The sequence below is a fragment of the Scyliorhinus canicula genome, unplaced genomic scaffold, assembly GCF_902713615.1.
Source record: "Scyliorhinus canicula unplaced genomic scaffold, sScyCan1.1, whole genome shotgun sequence".
NCBI classification, from domain to species: Eukaryota; Metazoa; Chordata; class Chondrichthyes; order Carcharhiniformes; family Scyliorhinidae; genus Scyliorhinus; species Scyliorhinus canicula.
Genome location: NW_024055820.1, coordinates 1,077,808 through 1,095,298, shown reverse-complemented (window position 1 = coordinate 1,095,298; position 17,491 = coordinate 1,077,808). Strand labels below are relative to the sequence as shown.

Here is a 17,491-nt window from a genome sequence, read left to right as displayed (position 1 = left end):
CGGACACCGGGAATGCTGGGTACATTACCCACCATTGAAAGATGCAATCAGTTAACAATTGTTCACTGTAATCCCGACACCAGATTGGAAAGCAATTGTGCATATGTACTTAGCCCACATATGTCCAACTATTCTTAAAGCCTTTGTGGTCCGGGAGTTTAAATCTAACAAAAGCTCTGTGGTCTCACATACTGCATTGGAACGTGAAATATAAGCATTTCCCTCCGGCATTCCAATGTTAAAATTCAACATTTAACATGTCTGAATGTTGCCCGGAACCAAGTGGCAACGTAATCAAAATTCCTCCGAAGCATTTCAGTGTCGCACTGTAAGGTACAGAAATAAACATAATTCATCGACAGCGTGTGCTCAAGTGGGGTGCTCCTTACAAGGGCTGGTGCAGACTTAATGGGCCAAATGGTCTCCTTCTACACTGTAAATTCTGATTCTATGATAATTTTCCCAAATCCCAACTGTGACAGGACTGAAATTTCAATGAGACTTGATGTGCGTCCAGTTCCTTAGGCTGGATATAGTGAGATTAGCGTTTGTGGAGGGAGTTTTCTCACCATGTAGCTGAATGGGTAGATAATGAGGCTTTAATCTCAGGATCATTATTTTGAGTTGCGTGCTGGGTGATTAATTTTACATTTTTGAAAAAAATACCTTTGCAGTTGATTTTATTTGCTATGTTGGCATGGAAGCCGGATTTTGGAGGGCCAGTACAGTTTGGAACTAATTTATGCAGAAACCAAGTTCACTGACCTTTACCATTCACCAGAAAGACCAGAAAATAGGAATGAGTGGAGAATGGAGAGTGCCCCAGATAGCAGTAATGACAGCAGAACTAACCTCTGCAGTCACATGTGAACAGGTGTCTCAGCAGGTAGCTGACACACCAGCACACACACACTGGGGCGAGGCCAAGGTGGGCCAGCACTAGGAAAAAGTGACTCTTAAATCTGTTGTAAAAACCCAACTGTTTATCTAATGACCTTCGGTGAAAGGAACCTACAACCTACAGCGATCTGGGCGTGCATGTCCACAGGTCTTTGAAGGTAGCAACACAAGTGGACAAGGTAGTCAAAAAAGCACACGGAATGCTTTCCTTCATCGGATGGGGCATTGAGTATAAAAACTGGCAAGTCATGCTACAGTTGGATAGAACCTTGGTAATGCCGCACTTGGAATATTATGCACAATTCTGGTCGCCACATTACCAGCAGGATGTGGACGCTTTGGAGAGGGTGCAGAGGAGGTTTACCAGGATGTTGCCTGGTCTGGAGGGTGTTAGCTATGTGGAGAGGCTGAATAGACTCGGACAGTTTTCATTAGAAAGACAGAGGTTGAGGGGCGGCCTGATAGAGGTCTACAAGTTTATGAGGGGCACGGATAGAATGGATGGGCAGGCACTCATTCCCAGGGTGGAGGGGTCAGTGAGCAGGGGGCATAGGTTTAAGTTCCACTGGGCAAAGTTGAGAGGAGATGCGCGAGGCAGTTTTTTTACGCAGTGTGGTGAGCGCCTGGAACACGTTGCCAGGGGAGGTTGTGGAAGCAGATACATTAACGGCGTTCAAAAGGCATCTTGACAAGCACATGGATAGGATGGGTATAGAGGGATACGGCACAAGGAACTGCTGAGGGCTTTGGCAAAGGTTGGTATAATGACCAGTACAGGCTTGGAGGGCTGGAGGGCCTATTCAGGTGCTTTGTTCTAACCCAGTTTGGATCTACAAAAGATTTTAGTCTCTATGGGAGGAGAGGGATAAAGATGGGTTTAGCAGGGAGAGAGAGATTTTACATACCATAAATCAAACTGAACTTTGACAAAGTCTCACAGACACCTAATTTCACCACATTGAAGGATGAGAGTAACAGGAGTATGCAAACATCATCACCACCGAGTTCTCCTCTAAGTCACACATCATCCTGACTTGTCTGACATCCAGTACTCGATGACCAGAAATGTCAGTTAGGGTTAACGGTGGCCATCTTTGTGGGGGGTAATGTGCAGCAGAGCGCTTGTGTGGCCGCCATGTTTGTAGGGGGCATCATTTTCAATGACTGGGAGAACCTTGTTCCACATTGTTCAGATGGAGACAACCTGACCCTCAATACCTTTTATCCTGAGTAACATGGCCATACATTACCCTGGTTTGCACAGACCCAGATATCTAATTGATGAGGCAGATAAGTAAAGAAACAGAAGCAAATCCTGCTATCTGGATCCCACTAACTCAATCGATGTCCTCCCCCATGTGTCCAAAGATCTGCAGCCCTGTTCAGTCACATGAAGACCCATGGCAGAAACTCACAATCCTAAGTAGACGTTACCCTCAAATTGAGGGGCAAATTGGTTAGCACTGTTGCTTCACAGCACCGGGGTCCCAGGTTTGATTCCCCGCTGGGTCACTGTCTGTGCGAAGTCTGCACGTTCTCCCCATGTCTGCGTGGGTTTCTTCCGGGTGCTCCGGTTTTATCCCACAAGTCCCAAAAGATGTGCTTGTTAGGTGAATTGGACATTCTGAATTCTCCCTCCATATACCTGAACAGTCGCCGGAGTGTGGTGACTACGGGATTTTCAAGGTAACTTCATTGAAGTGTTAATGTAAACCTACATGTGACAATAATAAAGCTTATTATTATCAACCATTTCTGAAATTCTCATCCATTTCTGTGTTACCTTCTGGACTTGACTATCCCGTCTCCCATATTCAATCTCCACACCTTAATTCATTCAAAACTCTGCGCATGCTTCACATAGACATAGACATAGAACAGTACAGCACAGAACAGGCCCTTCGGCCCTCGATGCTGTGCCGAGCCATGATCACCCTACTCAAACCCACGTATCCACCCTATACCCGTAACCCAATAACCCCCCCTTAACCTTACTTTATTAGGACACTACGGGCAATTTAGCATGGCCAATCCACCTAACCCGCACATCTTTGGACTGTGGGAGGAAACCGGAGCACCCGGAGGAAACCCACGCACACACGGGGAGGACGTGCAGACTCCGCACAGACAGTGACCCAGCCGGGAATCAAACCTGGGACCCTGGAGCTGTGAAGCATTTATGCTAACCACCATGCTACCGTGCTGCCCTAATCACAATGCCCGGTGAGTGACTGACGGCAGCTCCGGGCCAATACGAAGAGGGGGTGGGTCTGGAGGACCGAGCGGGAGTGGCTAGTCCTCCAACCAATCAGAGTGAACGAGAGGCGGGGCCGGACTGTAACTGAAGCATGCGCAGTGCGCGTAATGGCGATGTGGTCAAAACAACATTTCTTTCTTTGATCCGCGATCAGTAACCGAAAAATTGTGGAAAGTGGAAGCGGGCACCGATCGAACTGCCGGGTGGGTGGGAAGTCTTTGCAAATATATTGTGCAAACCAAATCTGGTAAAAAGGAATTCTCAGTCCCCCGTTTGCATCGGGCTGGGCCTAATCCGCGCAACCGGCTCATTTTAAAGACCGCCATCTTTAATAGGGGAAAGGTGCAGCCATCTTTGTAGGGGGCAAAGTTTTCAATGAGTGAATCATGGAAGCACGACAGTGCAGAAGGCCATTCGGCCCATTGAGTCTGCACCAGCACTTGGAAAGAGCATCCGACTTAGGCCCACGCCTCCACACTATCCCTGTAAACCAGTTACCCTACCTAATCTTTCGGCAGAAGTGCTAACTAGCCATTGTGCTACCATGCCACCCATAACAGCAAGGGGTCGTCCGGCATTTGAACCCAGGAGCTCGTGCAAACTCTCCGAAAGCGAGAATCATACCCCTAGACCAATGAGCCACCATGGGAGGAGCTTGTTACCCGTTGTTCAGAATGGGGACAACCTGAGCATCAAACTGTTACCCTTTGACCTGGGTGAATTGACCCGCAATGACCCTGGTTTCCAGAGGCTCAGATGCCTGATTGTTGAAGCAGAGCAGCGGCAGAGAAGGAAAGAAAATGAAGCATATACTGCTTGCTGGATCCAACTGCCTGATGGGATGTTCTGCCCCATTTGTCCAAAAATCTGTCAGCTCTGTTCAGTCACATGAAGACCCAGGGCAGAAACACATGACCCTGAGTGGTCCTCGAATCGAGTGACTGCTGAGGATGACAAGGGTTAATGTGCAGCAGGAGCAGTCATCCGGGACCAGGGAGCAGGCAGAGAGAATGCTGTGAATTTCTATCCTGGAATATGTACAGGGGAAATACAATAATCTTTATTGTCACAATTAGGCTTATATTAACACTGCGATGAAGTCACTGAAAAGCCCCTTGTCGCCACATTCCGGCGCCTGTTCAGCTACACAGAGGGAGAATTCAGAATGTCCAATTCACCTTACAGCACACCTTTCAGGACGTGTGCATGTTAAGATTTTGGTATAATTTAAGAATGAGGTTTCAGTATGAACAATACAACAGAAAAAGGGTACAGATTGTTACAAAAATTCTAATTGACCTTTGTAAAACTGAACGCACAAGTCAGCAGAATTTGCAGCTGTGTTCTCACAAGGACAGCGAGCTTCAATAACAAGGAACAGGAGGTAATGGCTGTCTCAGTAACAGATAGGGACAGTGGACAATAACAAGGAACAGGAGGTAACGGCTGTCTCAGTAACAGATAGGGACAGTGGACAATAACAAGGAACAGGAGGTAACGGCTGTCTCAGTAACAGATAGGGACAGTGGACAATAACAAGATAAGCGGTGCCTGCAAAGAGTAGGTGAAAGTGTGTGTTTATATATACCAGATTGAAACTTTAAACAATGACTGTGCATGTGTTAAAAAAAGTTATAACTATGTGCACATTGTGTAAACAAATTATTTACTTCGGTAAGAATGCTTGTTGAGCTATCTCTCCCTGCATATGCCTGAATAAATGACCATAAATCTGCTCTGATACTCCTGTGAATCATTTGTTCGTAGAAGTTAACGGTGACATATTGAGAAGCGATAACAACTGACAAGTGATGGTTTCTGTACATTGACAGGATACTGGAAGTGGATGATTGACTGACAGACAGGAAACTCAAACCAAACGTCACATTGCGATCTGACAGAGTCACTCGATTCATTAGAAACTGAATTTCAGCAGCATCTGGGTGTGGAAGGTAAAAGGTTTGTCTGTTCTGTCTGTGAGGGAAGATTTCAGTTCTCAGTGTGACTAGAAAAGCCCCAAGATTCACAAACCCTGGTTAGACCAAACCTGGAGAACTGTGTTCACTTCTGGGCAACAAACCTGAGGAAGGATAGAATGGCCTCGGAGGGAGTGCAGCACAGATTTACCTGAGTGATGTCTGAATGCCCAGAGTTAAATGACAAGGTGCAATTACAGGAAAGACTGTGTGAACTTTACACATTCTCCCCAGTCTGCATGTATTTCCTCCGGGTGTTCCGGTTATCTCCCACAAAAATGTGCAGGTTAGGTGGATTGGCCGTGCTAAATTGTCCCTTTTGTGTACAAAAGGCTAGGTAGGATTATGGGGATAAGGTGGAGGAGTGGGCCTCGGTAGGGTGATCTTTCAGAGGGTCAGTACAGACTCGATGGACCGAATGGGCTCTTTCTGCACTATAGAGACTCTAGGATTTCTTGGAGAGCCACAAAGTCGTACTGGTACAGAGGAGGCCATTCCATCCATTGAGTCCGTGCCAGCTCTCCACAGCAATCCAGTCAGTCCCATTCTCCTGCTCTTTCCCGTGTCCTCGCAGCTTTATTTCCCTCCAGTGTCTCTCCAATGTCCTTCAAAATCATTAATCGTGTCTATTTCCACCCCCTCGTGGGCAGCAGGGTTTGGGTCATTATCACTCACTGTGTAAAAATATTCTCCCTCACATCCCTGTCTATCTCTTACCCAAAAATGTAAATCTCTGTCCCAGATTTTTTTTGTCTGCCTTATCTAAACCCGTCAGAATCTTGAGAACCTGAATGAAATCTACCCTCAGGTTCTTTTGCTCCAACTATTCTGGTAAATCTGTAACTTCTCAAGAATTTTCACATCTTTCCTAAAGTCTAGTGACCAAATCTGGACACAATACTCGAGATGTCACCTAACCAGAGCTTTAGAAAGATTCAGCATAACTTCCCAGTTTTTGGATCAGTATTCCTGTTTATGAAGCTCAACACCCCATTTGCTTTGCTAACTACCCTCAATATATCTTGCTGACATACAAAATCATTGTCCTTCACCTCCCACCTCTATCTCTTGCTCCCGTAGAGGCCAGAGTCCTGTATAGGGCCAGACCAGGTGGCAGGTTCCCTTCCCGAAGGACATTAGTGAACCAGTTGAGTTTTCACAATAACCAGTAACTTTCATGATCACTTCTTCCTAGTCCTGGTCCAAAAATTAGGGCAGCACAGTAGCATGGTGGTTAGCATAACCCCAACTGGGGGGGTTGTTGGGTTACGGGTATAGGGTGGATACGTGGGTTTGAGTAGGGTGATCATTGCTCGGCACAACATCAAGGGCCGAAGGGCCTGTTCTATGCTGTACTGTTCTATGTTCTAAAGTACCAGGTGCATTCAGCTACATTTTACAACCTGTCCTGTTTTAAATTAATTTCACAGGGTATTCGAAGGGAAGACATCGCCATCAAAAACCTCTCACCAAATATCACATCAGGATCTCACAGACCCGCCCAATTTATTGTAACCCGAATATCATTGGATTTTGAACATGGAAGAGAAAAGCATCGTTCACAGTGAGGAGAAACCGTACATGTGTTGTATGTGTGGACGAAGATTCAGGCAATCATCTGGCCTGTCAAGGCACAAATACAGTCACACTGGGGAGAAACGGTGGAAATGTGGGGACTGTGGGAAAGGATTCATTTCCCCATCTCTGCTGGAAATTCATCGACGCAGTCACACTGGGGAGAGACCATTCACCTGCTCCGAGTGTGGGAAGGGATTCACTCAGTCATCTGACCTACTGATGCACCAGCGAATTCACTCGGGAGAGAGACCATTCACCTGCTTTGAGTGTGGGAAAAGATTCATTATTTCAGCCCACCTGCTCACTCACCAGCGAGTTCACACTGAGGAGAGACCTTTCAAATGTCCAGACTGCGGGAAGTGCTTCAAAAGTTCTTGGGAACTGATGTCCCATCAACGTGTCCACTTTGATGAGAAACCGTTCAGATGCTCTCATTGCGGGACTGGGTTCAAACGGTCATCTCAACTCACTGTACACCAGAGAATTCACACCGGGGAGAGGCCGTTCACCTGCTCAGAGTGTGGGAAGGGATTCACGACCCCATCCAACCTACAGAATCACCAGCGAGTTCACAAGTAACTACAATGATTCGTTTTTGCTGTTAATCACATGAGGGACTGAACCATGTTCATTGGGACGTTTCTGCTGATGTTATTAAATTCCAGCCCACTGATGGGGTCATATTCTGGCAAATGGGCCAAAGTCCCGCCGCTGTCATGCTGGTCCCGCTGGCGTGGATCAAAGCACCTACCTTACTGGTGGTGGGGGGGGGGGGCGCGCAAGGTGATCTGGAGTACCCCCACGGTGGCCTGGCCCGCGACATGGTCTTCATGATGGCGGAGGCGGAAGTGACCCTCTCCCCTGTGCATGTGTGGACTTCCGCCGGCCGGCGAAGTCTCTTCGGCCGTGGTGCCAAAGGCTGTTCCCACCCGCTGGCGGAGCGCCAACCACTCTGGCGCAGGCCTAGCCCCTCAATGTTAGGGCTTGGCCCCGAAAGGTGCAGAGACATCTGCACCTTTGGGGCGGCCCGACGCCGGAGTGGTTCACGCCACTCCATCCCGCCGGGACCCCCAGCCCCGCCGGGTAGGGGAGAATCCCGGCCCTTGTCAAGATTGTGACTTTAAAGTTTCTGTCTACAAATCCTCTCCCTCTAACTCGCAGGAAAAGGAGTTCACAGAGGTTTTCGGTGTAAATGCAGGATAGAAATTCAGGACAGACCCTCTGAATCTCAGTCCCACACACTCCTCTCCCTCTCTGCTCATTGTTCCAGATTCAGTCTCCAGTCTCCTCCTGATCATTTTCTCCTCTCCAGATTCTCTCTCCCCCTGTCCTTAAACTGGTGACTTAGGCTGTGAATCAATCCCACTCCTTCACTCTCATTCTAACAAATAACCCAGCTCACAATAAATCATCTTTAACAACTTTATTAGTAATTTCCAATATTGGGAAAGAATCACCTTTTCCCACTTGAGGAGAACAGAAATTCAGCGGGCAGCTCAGAACTTCCTCTCCCCAGGACTGTTTTAACAAGCTGTATGTATCTGAGTTACATTTATACAGACTCACTCACTCAGTAACTGATCAGATCTCAATGAGCTACAACAAAGGCATATTTATAATGAGTTTTTAAACATAATAAAATGTCTCAAGCAGTTTCACAGGGACACGAGGACATATTGGGTCAGATGACCAAAGTCTTGGTGAAAGAGTTTGGTTATAAAGAGAGTTTTAAGGGTGGAAAATGAAGTGGGGAAGTTTAGGGATGAAATTCCAGAGATTAGGGTCCAGGCAGCTAATGGCCCCCAATTGGGATGTGACTAAAATCAGGGATGAAGGACATCCGGGAATGGTGCTCCGTGTACATCAGCCCCATAGCCCAGGCTCAAGGCCCAAATCTGAACTTCGGGACAGTTTGACCATCCCTGGTCTGAGAGAAAATAAATTCCCCGATAAACATCTTGTAAGATCTTGGTTTATTTATAACATAAAAAGTTTGGACCAGTTGAGTCCTCCTGTGTACTCGATGGGGATTGACTTTAACAGATTTAAAATCCTCTGGATTTCAGTGTCACAACAAGAATACGTTTCAGTCGAGATTTAAATATATAAATATTGAAAAACTGAACAGAAATGGGGAAAGACGGCAGCTCAATCATTTCAAAGTGAGAAATGAATGGTCTCTGTTTCAGGTGGGACTCCTTCAGAATGAACACTTCCCACCAGCAGCACCAACCCCCCCTCCCCCTCCCTGTTCACTGAACATTCCTTCACCCACTCATCCTCCCATTGCACAGCCACCCAATGGCCCCCAGCCTGGATTCACATTCAGCATGAACTCAGTGAAAGGCTGAGCTGGCCCACGGGATGTAAGAACGGACAAGAGCTGGAAGTGGTTCCAGTCAATACAGTTTGTGCATCATTGTTAAATAAAGAAACTTCATATCTTGTCAAACCCCCATTTCAGACACTTGGTGAATTACAATTTGGAGCCCAGACCCTTCCTGTTGCTTCTACTTGGTGGATGCTGTGTGGTTTCAGCAGAGGTAGAGACAGGCTGCTCACATTCCTGCTCTCACTGCCCAGAGGCTTGTGGTCTCCGCCCTCTGGGTTTCAGAGCCCCTGAGGGTCCTGGGACAGACTGACCCATCTGTACCTGTACGGGGCAGATTCAGCTGGAGACGGGGCGGCGTGTTGGATACTGCCTGTGGGTTTGCGGGGGTAATAGGTTTAAGGTGGGACCTCTTTGAGTGGAGTTCCCAGTTCCATGTCTCCTTCCTCCACCCTCCCTCTCCTGGACCAGAGTCACATCATTCCTCGCACTCTGCTGCTGACCAGCTTGGGGGCGATCAGTGACGTGTTGACTGTATCTGTCATCCTGTTCATGGCAGCAGACATCTCCTGCACAGCCGGGTCATGACCTGCACCGACCCATTTCAGAGCCGTGCTTGAAGCTCCATGGAGGCAGCCACTCTCTCCATGACAGACAGTCTCTGGAACCTCCTGCAGTCTTACAACCCTCCAAGCTCCCTCACTCCTCCAATTAGGGTAGAAGCTGGCATTGTGGTAATGTCACTGGATTAGTGATCCAGAGATCCAGGCTAATGATCTGAAGACACGGGATCAAATCCCAAATCCAATTAATAAACCAGGAATTCTAAAGTTAGTCACAGCGGCCGTGACAACTACTATAGATTGTTGGAAAAACCCATCTGGTTCACGAATGTCCTTCAGTGAAGGAAATCTGCCGTCCTCACCTGGTCTGGCCTACATGTGACTCCAGACCCACAGCAATGTGGTTGACTCCAGTGCCGAGCTGGCCACTCAGCTGAAGGGCAATTAGGGATGGGTAACAAATCCCGGCCTTTCCAGTGACGTCCACATCCCATAAAACAATCAAAGAAAAGACTCTGACCCCCTTCAGCTCCCCCGACTTGCTTCACTCCACCATTGGCAGAGGCACCTTCACCTCCTGAGGTCCTGAGGGCTGGAAACCCCTCACTAAACCTGTCTCCTTACCTTTTCCACACAGCTTCTGTCCCTCTGTGAAGGGTCTCCAACATTTTAACCTGTTGATGGGTAAATGCCAGTTGTTGTTGTCGCTGCCGCACATTGGAAAACTCAGGAATGTCACAAAAACATTCGGAAACTTAAAACCGAAGATTCTCAGCTGGAAACTTCACCTTCAGTCAGGAACAGATCACAACTTTACACTAATCTCTGACTGGACAGCACATTTTGTGAAAACATTCACCATCTAATAATGTTCTTAAATGTCAGAAATTCATTGAATGTGAATAGAATTAGCTCTCTCTAGCTCTCAGTAACAAAGCTTCCACAGCAGTTTGCTGGGTGACACACACAGGACAGGCCTGTTCTCTCTGTCACAAACCCTGAAATCAGATTCCTAAACTGGAGAAGGTTGGATCTGGTGACCCAAATATAAACCAACTGTCTGAGTAAAGGTTAAAATGGTTCGACAGGAAAATTACTTTGGACTAACACCAAACACATTGACTGGATCCAGAGGAAGGAGAACACAAGACACTCCAGCCCCGGAGATCAGCTCCATCTGTCCGAGTATCTGATCCGGGATCAGTAACCATTCCGAGGAGACCATCACCTCTAGCCCCGGAGATCAGCATCCTGTTGATCTAGGATCAGTAACCATTCACACATGTTGTGGGTCACATCTATTTTCTGCCGATTTAGCTGATGTACCAAATCTAAACTGTTGTTTTATCATAAACTGCTTTAAAATCACCAATGACATTGACCCCCTTTTTGGGTGAACTCTGGTTCCTGGACTAAAATCTTACAGTTTCCAGCATTCATCATTAATCTTGTTGACTCTAAACACAGTTGTAAAGGAGCCTTCTGTCTGTATTTAGGAGCTCTGAACCATGGAAGAGAGCGACTGGGGCGTGTTTCTTCCACACCTCCGGATTAACCCACACATTCAGTCCTGGATCTGATTGACAGCAGCAAAAACAGCTAAATCCAATCCCGACAGATGCTCATGAAGTCGCTGGTGTTTCAGCACAAGCTGTAAGTCAGTGAATCCATTCCCACACTTGGGGCAGGTGAACAATCTCTCTCCAGCGTGAACTCGCTGGTGTATCATCAGCCCATTGCTGCTTTTAAAGCTCTGCTCACAGGCAAAACATTTAAAAGGTTTTATATCAGAGTGAATTTGTTGGTGTTTCAGCAGGTTGTATGACTGAGTGAAGCCCTTCCCACACACGGAGCAAGTAAACGGTCTCTCCCCAGTGTGAATTCGTTGATGCATCACTAGACCATTGCTGCTTCTAAAGCTCTGCTCACAGTCAAAACATTTAAAAGGTTTCATATCAGAGTGAATTTGTTGGTGTTTCAGTAGGTGATAAGACTGAATAAATCCCTTCCCACACACAGAGCAAGTAAACGGTCTCTCTCCAGTGTGAATTCGCTGATGTACAGTAAGTTCAGATGATCGCCTGAAGCCAGTCCCGCAGTGAGAACACCTGAATGGTCTCTCGTCAGTGTGAACACGTTGATGACAGGTCACTTCCCCGGAAGTTTTAAAGCACTTCCCACAGTCTGGACATTTAAAAGGTCTTTTATCAGTGTGAACTCGCTGGTGTTTCTGCAGGTTTGATGTAGCAGTGAATCCCTTTCCACACAAGGAGCAGGTGAATGGCTTGTCCTCACTGTGAATGCGTTGGTGTCTCAACAGATACTTTTTGCTTTTAAATCTCTTCTCACATTCAGAACATTTGAAAGGTGTCTGTTCTGTGTGAATATACTGGTGTGTCAGCAGACTGGATGACTGAGTGAATCCCTTCCCACAGGTGGAGCAGGTGAATGGCCTCTCCCCAGTGTGACTGCGTCGATGTATTTCCAGTTCAGAAGGGTAACTGAATCCCTTCCAACAGTCCCCACATTTCCACGGTTTCTCCATGGTGCCGGTGTCCTTGAGTCTCTCCAGGTTGAATGACAAGTTGAACTCTCGTCCACACACAGAACACATGGACGGTTTCTCCCCACTGTGAATGGTGTGATGGTTTTGCTGACTATGTAACTGGTTAAAGCTCTTTCCACGGTCAGTTCATGGAACACTTACTGTGTATGTGCGTCTCGGTGCTTTTCCAATCACACTGATGTTTAAAATCTTTTCCCACAAACTGAACAGACAAACATTACTCCTTCCACATTCAAAGACTGTGATATTCAGGTTCGAAAGAATTGAGTGACTCTGTCAGATCCCAATGTGATGTTTGGTTTGAGTTTTCTGTCAGCCAATCCTCTGCTTCTAATATCCCTGTAAAGGAGTTTACAAAAGCCATCACTGTCAGTCCAGGATAGAAATTCTGAACAGACAATTCTAGTTTCTCTGGAACATTTTTCCCTCTCTTGTTCCCCCAAAGCTGTAAATCCCCGTCCCACACACTCTCCCTCCTCCCTGGGCTGAAATCCAAACCCATCTCACCATCTCTTTCCTCCACTCCCAGTTTTCTCCCTCCCTCTCCTCTGCCTGGGTTCAGTTCTCCAGCTCCTGTCTGCAGACTGACAATAAAACCAAAGGGTCTTATTGGGGGGTTTGGGGTCTCCACTCACCCGCCTGAGTCCAGCTTCATACCTGCACTGCGCATGCTCCAGCTCACAATGGCTGGGGAGTGATTGACGGCAAGTGCCGACCAATAGAAAGACGGTAGTTCGGGGTGTTGATTTTCTACGGCAACCGGACGCCCTCTTGGGAAAGGAAGACGCGTCTTTTGTCATTGCTGCGGAGCGGTGCGGCGGCCATCTTGGTTAGGGATGAGAGAGTGGCGGATCTTCCTGCCGGGTGACAGGCAACCGGTGACCGCCACCATCTTGGGAATGGAACTCTGGTCTTTTGTGGAGCAGAGTGATGGAACGGCCATTTTGGTATGGGAAGAGAAAGTAGGCGGGGTTTCCGCTCCGGTAACCGCTCCCGGGTCACCCGGCGACCAACGCCATCTTGGGAATGGAGGTCGGGTCTTTTGTTCCTGGCGCGGAGCGTTGGGGCGGCCATGTTTGTATAGTTAGAGAGGGTGGGCGGGGCTTCCCTCTGACGGGTTTTTGGGTCACCTGGCGGCCGTCGCCATCTTATGGCGGGATTTTCTATCCGGGTCTTTAGTGAAGGACAATGAGCTGGAGCTGAGGTTGCAAAGTGTTCAGAGGAAGGTCTGAAATCAGATTTACAGCCAGATATCTGTAAGAACCACAAAGTTCACATTCATTATGTTTGTCAAATGAAACCACAATGCTGCAAACTCTCAGTTCTGAAGAAGAATCAGATTGCATTGGAAATGTTAACTCTCTCTCTTCACAGAAGCTGCCAAACCTGCTGAGGATTTCCACAACTTTCTGTTTTCACTTCACATTTCCACAACTTTCTGTTTTCACTTCACATTTCCACAACTTTCTGTTTTCACTTCACATTTCCACAACTTTCTGTTTTCACTTCACATTTCCACAACTTTCTGTTTTCACTTCACATTTCCACAACTTTCTGTTTTCACTTCACATTTCCACAACTTTCTGTTTTCACTTCACATTTCCACAACTTTCTGTTTTCACTTCACGTTTCCAACTTCCGCAGGGTTTAACTCAAATTATTCTGTTTTTGAAATTTTGTTACATAACCAATTAAGAGTAAAATAATTGTCACCATTTAAACGTCCAAATCAGTGATATTTATTCGTTTAACTGAGACTGGCTGTTCAGGAGCAATGTCAGAAATCACTTCACAGAAAATATAGTGAAATCTGCAATTCTGTCAGATTCAGTCTACAGAAAGTATAAAAACTGAGATTGATAGAAGTTTGTGAGATGAGAGTATTAATGGTTATAGAATCAAGGGAGATGGATGGATTGAACAAACAGATCAGACATCTGCAAACTGGAGCTTAATGTCTGAGGTTGAACTGATTCTGGTTTTGTTTTGAAGGTGGTGTCGGTTTCCTGTTCTGTCGAATATCTCCACACCTGTGGGTAATTTGCTGGAGGTAAGATAATAATCTTTATTAGTGTCACAAGTAGGCATACATTAAGTAGCCTTGCAGGCTTGAAGGGCCAATAGGCCTCTTCCTGCTGCTATCCTCTATGTATCTTCTATGTATCATTGCAATGAAGTTACTGCGAAAATCCCCTAGTAGCCACACTTCGGCACCTGTTTGGGTAAATTGAGGGAATATTCAGAATGTCCAATTCACCTAACAATTCTCCGCGCGTCGTTCGGAACTTTTGGGAGACCCACGCAGACACTGGGAGAATGTGCAGACTCCGCACAGTGACCCAAGTGGGAATCAAACCCAGGTCCCTGGTGCTGTGAAGTAACAGTGCTAACCACTATGCTGCCGTGAAGGGGATGAGGGTTGGTGCAGTGACACAGCCTTGTCTGATCCCAGTCTTCACTGAGGGAGTGTCTGGGGTGTTCCCATTGATGAGGATCATGGCTTGTGTGTCATCGTGTAGGCGGAGGCTGGTGGCCAAGTTCTGAGGACAGCCAAATTTGAGGAACATACTGAATAAAACATCACTTTGACAGTGTGAAGTGTTTTTGAGAGGTCAGAAAAGACCTGTGAGGGGTGGCATGTGGCGCAGTGGTTAGCACTGGGACTGCGGCACTGACAACCCAGGTTTGAATCCTGGCCCTGGGTCACTGTCTGTGTGGAGTTTGCACATTCTCCTCATGTCTGCGTCGGTTTCACCTCCACAACCCAAAGATGTGCAGGTTAGGTGGATTGGCCAGGTAAATTGCCCCTTAATTGGAAAAAAAATTGCGTACTCTAAATTTATTTAAAGAAAAGACCTGTGCTTGGTGCTGTTCCTTGCACTTTGCTTGGGTTTGTTACACAGTGTAGAATGTCTTTAGTGCCTCGCGAAGGGAGAAAACCTGACTGTGACTCTTTGCCACTAAGAGGAGATCATTGAGGAGGATCCTGGCAATGATCTTCTCTTTTTTAAAAATAAATTTAGAGTACCCAATTCATTTTTTCCAATTCAGGGGCAATTCACCGTGGCCAATCCACCTAACCTGCACATCTTTCGGGTGTGGGGGTGAAACACGGGGAGAATGTCCAAAGTCCACATGGACAGTGACCCAGAGCCGGAATCGAACCGAGAACTTTGACGCCACGAGGCAGCAATGCTAACCAATACGCCACCGTGCTGCCCAGGCAATGATCTTCTCTGTGGCAGACAGCAGGGAGTCCCCTGTGTAATTACCTCAATCTGACTTGACTTGTCTGACTTCAATATAGTCACAGTGTCTCTGAGATCCCTGCCATGCATCCATCTTCCCAGATGAGGAATATGAGATTGTGTCGCTCTGCCAGGAGTGTAACCCCGCCATGCTTCAGAATTTCAGCAGGGATTCATTCTGCTCCAGTGGCCGTGTTGTTTTTCAGCTGTTGAATGACTTTTTCACTCTGCTCCAGATCGGGGTACCACAGGGACTGAGCCGGACAGGATACTGGGGAATGGACTTGAGGACGTTAAAGCCAAAGAAAGAGTCTCGGTCGAGGGGTTCTTCAGAATGTTCCCTCCAGTGAGCACTGACTGACTCTCTGTCCTTGATGAGTTCCCCTCCACACTTTGCTCTCAGTGGGGTGGGCCATTGACTGCTTAGGCCATCAATTCTGTTGGCAGCACTGATGAAACGATGCATGCAATTGTTTTCCATGAGCTGTTGGCTATCCCTCACTCTTTCTACCTTCTAAAGGCTTCAGAAACTTTAAAAACCTGGAGCAGGCATCTCAAAAGCACTGGAGCAGTGCTTCCAGCAGTGCCTCCACAAGATGCTCCAAATCCAGGGGCAAGGAGGGCGATCCAACAGAGGAGAGGGAAAAAGAAAACTGGGAGTGGAGGAAAGAAAGTCGGGGGCAGAGGTAAGTGTAGTGGCGATCACTAAGGAGAAGGTGCTGGGGAAGCTGAAGGGTCTGAAGGTGGATAAATCACCCAGACCGGATGGACCACACCCCAGGGTACCGAAGGAGATAACTGCAGAGGATGTGGAGCCATAGGTGGTGATCCTTCAGGAATCACTGGAGTCAAGGGGCTCCCAGGGAAGTGACTAATGTAACACCACAGTTTAAGAAAGGAAAGAGGTAGAAGACGGGAAATTATCGGCCAGTTAGTCTGACTTTGGTTGTTGATAAGATTTTAGAGTCCATTATTAAGGATGAGATTATGGAGTTCTTGGAAGTGCATCGTGAAATATGACTGAGCACAGTTTCATCAAGGGGAGGTCATGCCTGCCAAATCTGTTAGAATTCTTTGAGGAGGTAAAAAGGAAGTTCGACAAAGGAGAGCCAGTGGATGTGATCCATTTGGGTTTCCAGAAGGCCTTTGACAAGGTGCCGTACAACAGGCTGCCAAATCAAGAGAAGAGCCCATGGTGTTCGGGGCACGGTACTGGGATGGTTAGAGGATTAATTGACAGGCAGAATGCGGAGAGTGAGGATGAAAGGGTCTATTTCAGGATGGCAGCTGGTGACCTGGTGTTCCACAGGGGTCAGTGTTGGGACCACAACTATTCAATACATTAACGATCTGGAAGAAGGAACAGAGGCACTGTTGCTAAGCATGCAGATATTAGAAAGATGTGTAGAGGGACAGGGAGTGTTGAGGAAGCTGCAGAAGGACTTGGACAGGTTAGGAGAGTAGGAAAAGAAGTGGCAGCTGTAATAGAATATGGAAAAGTGTGAGGTTATGCACTTTGGAAGGAATAGTCGAGGCAGACTATTTTCTAAATGTGGTACAACTTCTTGTTCGGTGAATTGGACATTCTGAATTCTCCCTCCGTGAACCCGAACAGGTGCCAGAGTGCGGCGACGAGGAGATTTTCACAGTAACTTCATTGCAGCGTTAATGTAAGCCTCCTTGTGACACTAATATAGATTATTATTATTAGCTGGAGTACTGTGTGCAGTTCTGGTCGCCACATTACAGGAAGAATGTGATTGCACTGGGGTGTGAAGAGGCGATTCACCAGTATGTTGCCTGGGATGGAACTTTTATGAAGTGAGGTTGGATAGGCGTGGGTTATTTTCATTGGAGCAGAGAAGACTGAGGGGCGACCTGATCGAGGTGTACAAGATTATGAGGGCCGTGGATAGGGAGTAGCTGTTCCCCTTAGTTGAAGGGTCAGTCACAAGGAGACACAAGTTCATGGTGAGGGACAAGATGTTAAGGGGGGTTTTGAGGAAAACCCTGTTTACCCAGAGGGTGGTGACGGTCTGGAATGCACTGCCTGGGAGGGTGGTAGAGACGGGTT

General features: G+C 47.2%; 2 protein-coding genes across 2 annotated transcripts in view; one reads left to right on the top strand and one right to left on the bottom strand.

Moving 5' to 3' along the window:
* LOC119961113 (zinc finger protein 239-like) overlaps nt 1-10,851 on the bottom strand; it is a 29,639-nt gene extending 18,788 nt beyond the window's left edge. Inside the window, exon 1 of the mRNA XM_038788589.1 lies at nt 10,228-10,851. The gene's annotated coding sequence lies outside the window, so the exon portion shown is untranslated. The remainder of the gene's footprint in view (nt 1-10,227) is intronic.
* A 4,595-nt stretch (nt 10,852-15,446) lies between these two features.
* Nucleotides 15,447-17,491, top strand: part of LOC119961135 (zinc finger protein 208-like) — an 88,589-nt gene continuing 86,544 nt past the window's right edge. The window contains exon 1 of the mRNA XM_038788630.1: nt 15,447-16,103. The gene's annotated coding sequence lies outside the window, so the exon portion shown is untranslated. The remainder of the gene's footprint in view (nt 16,104-17,491) is intronic.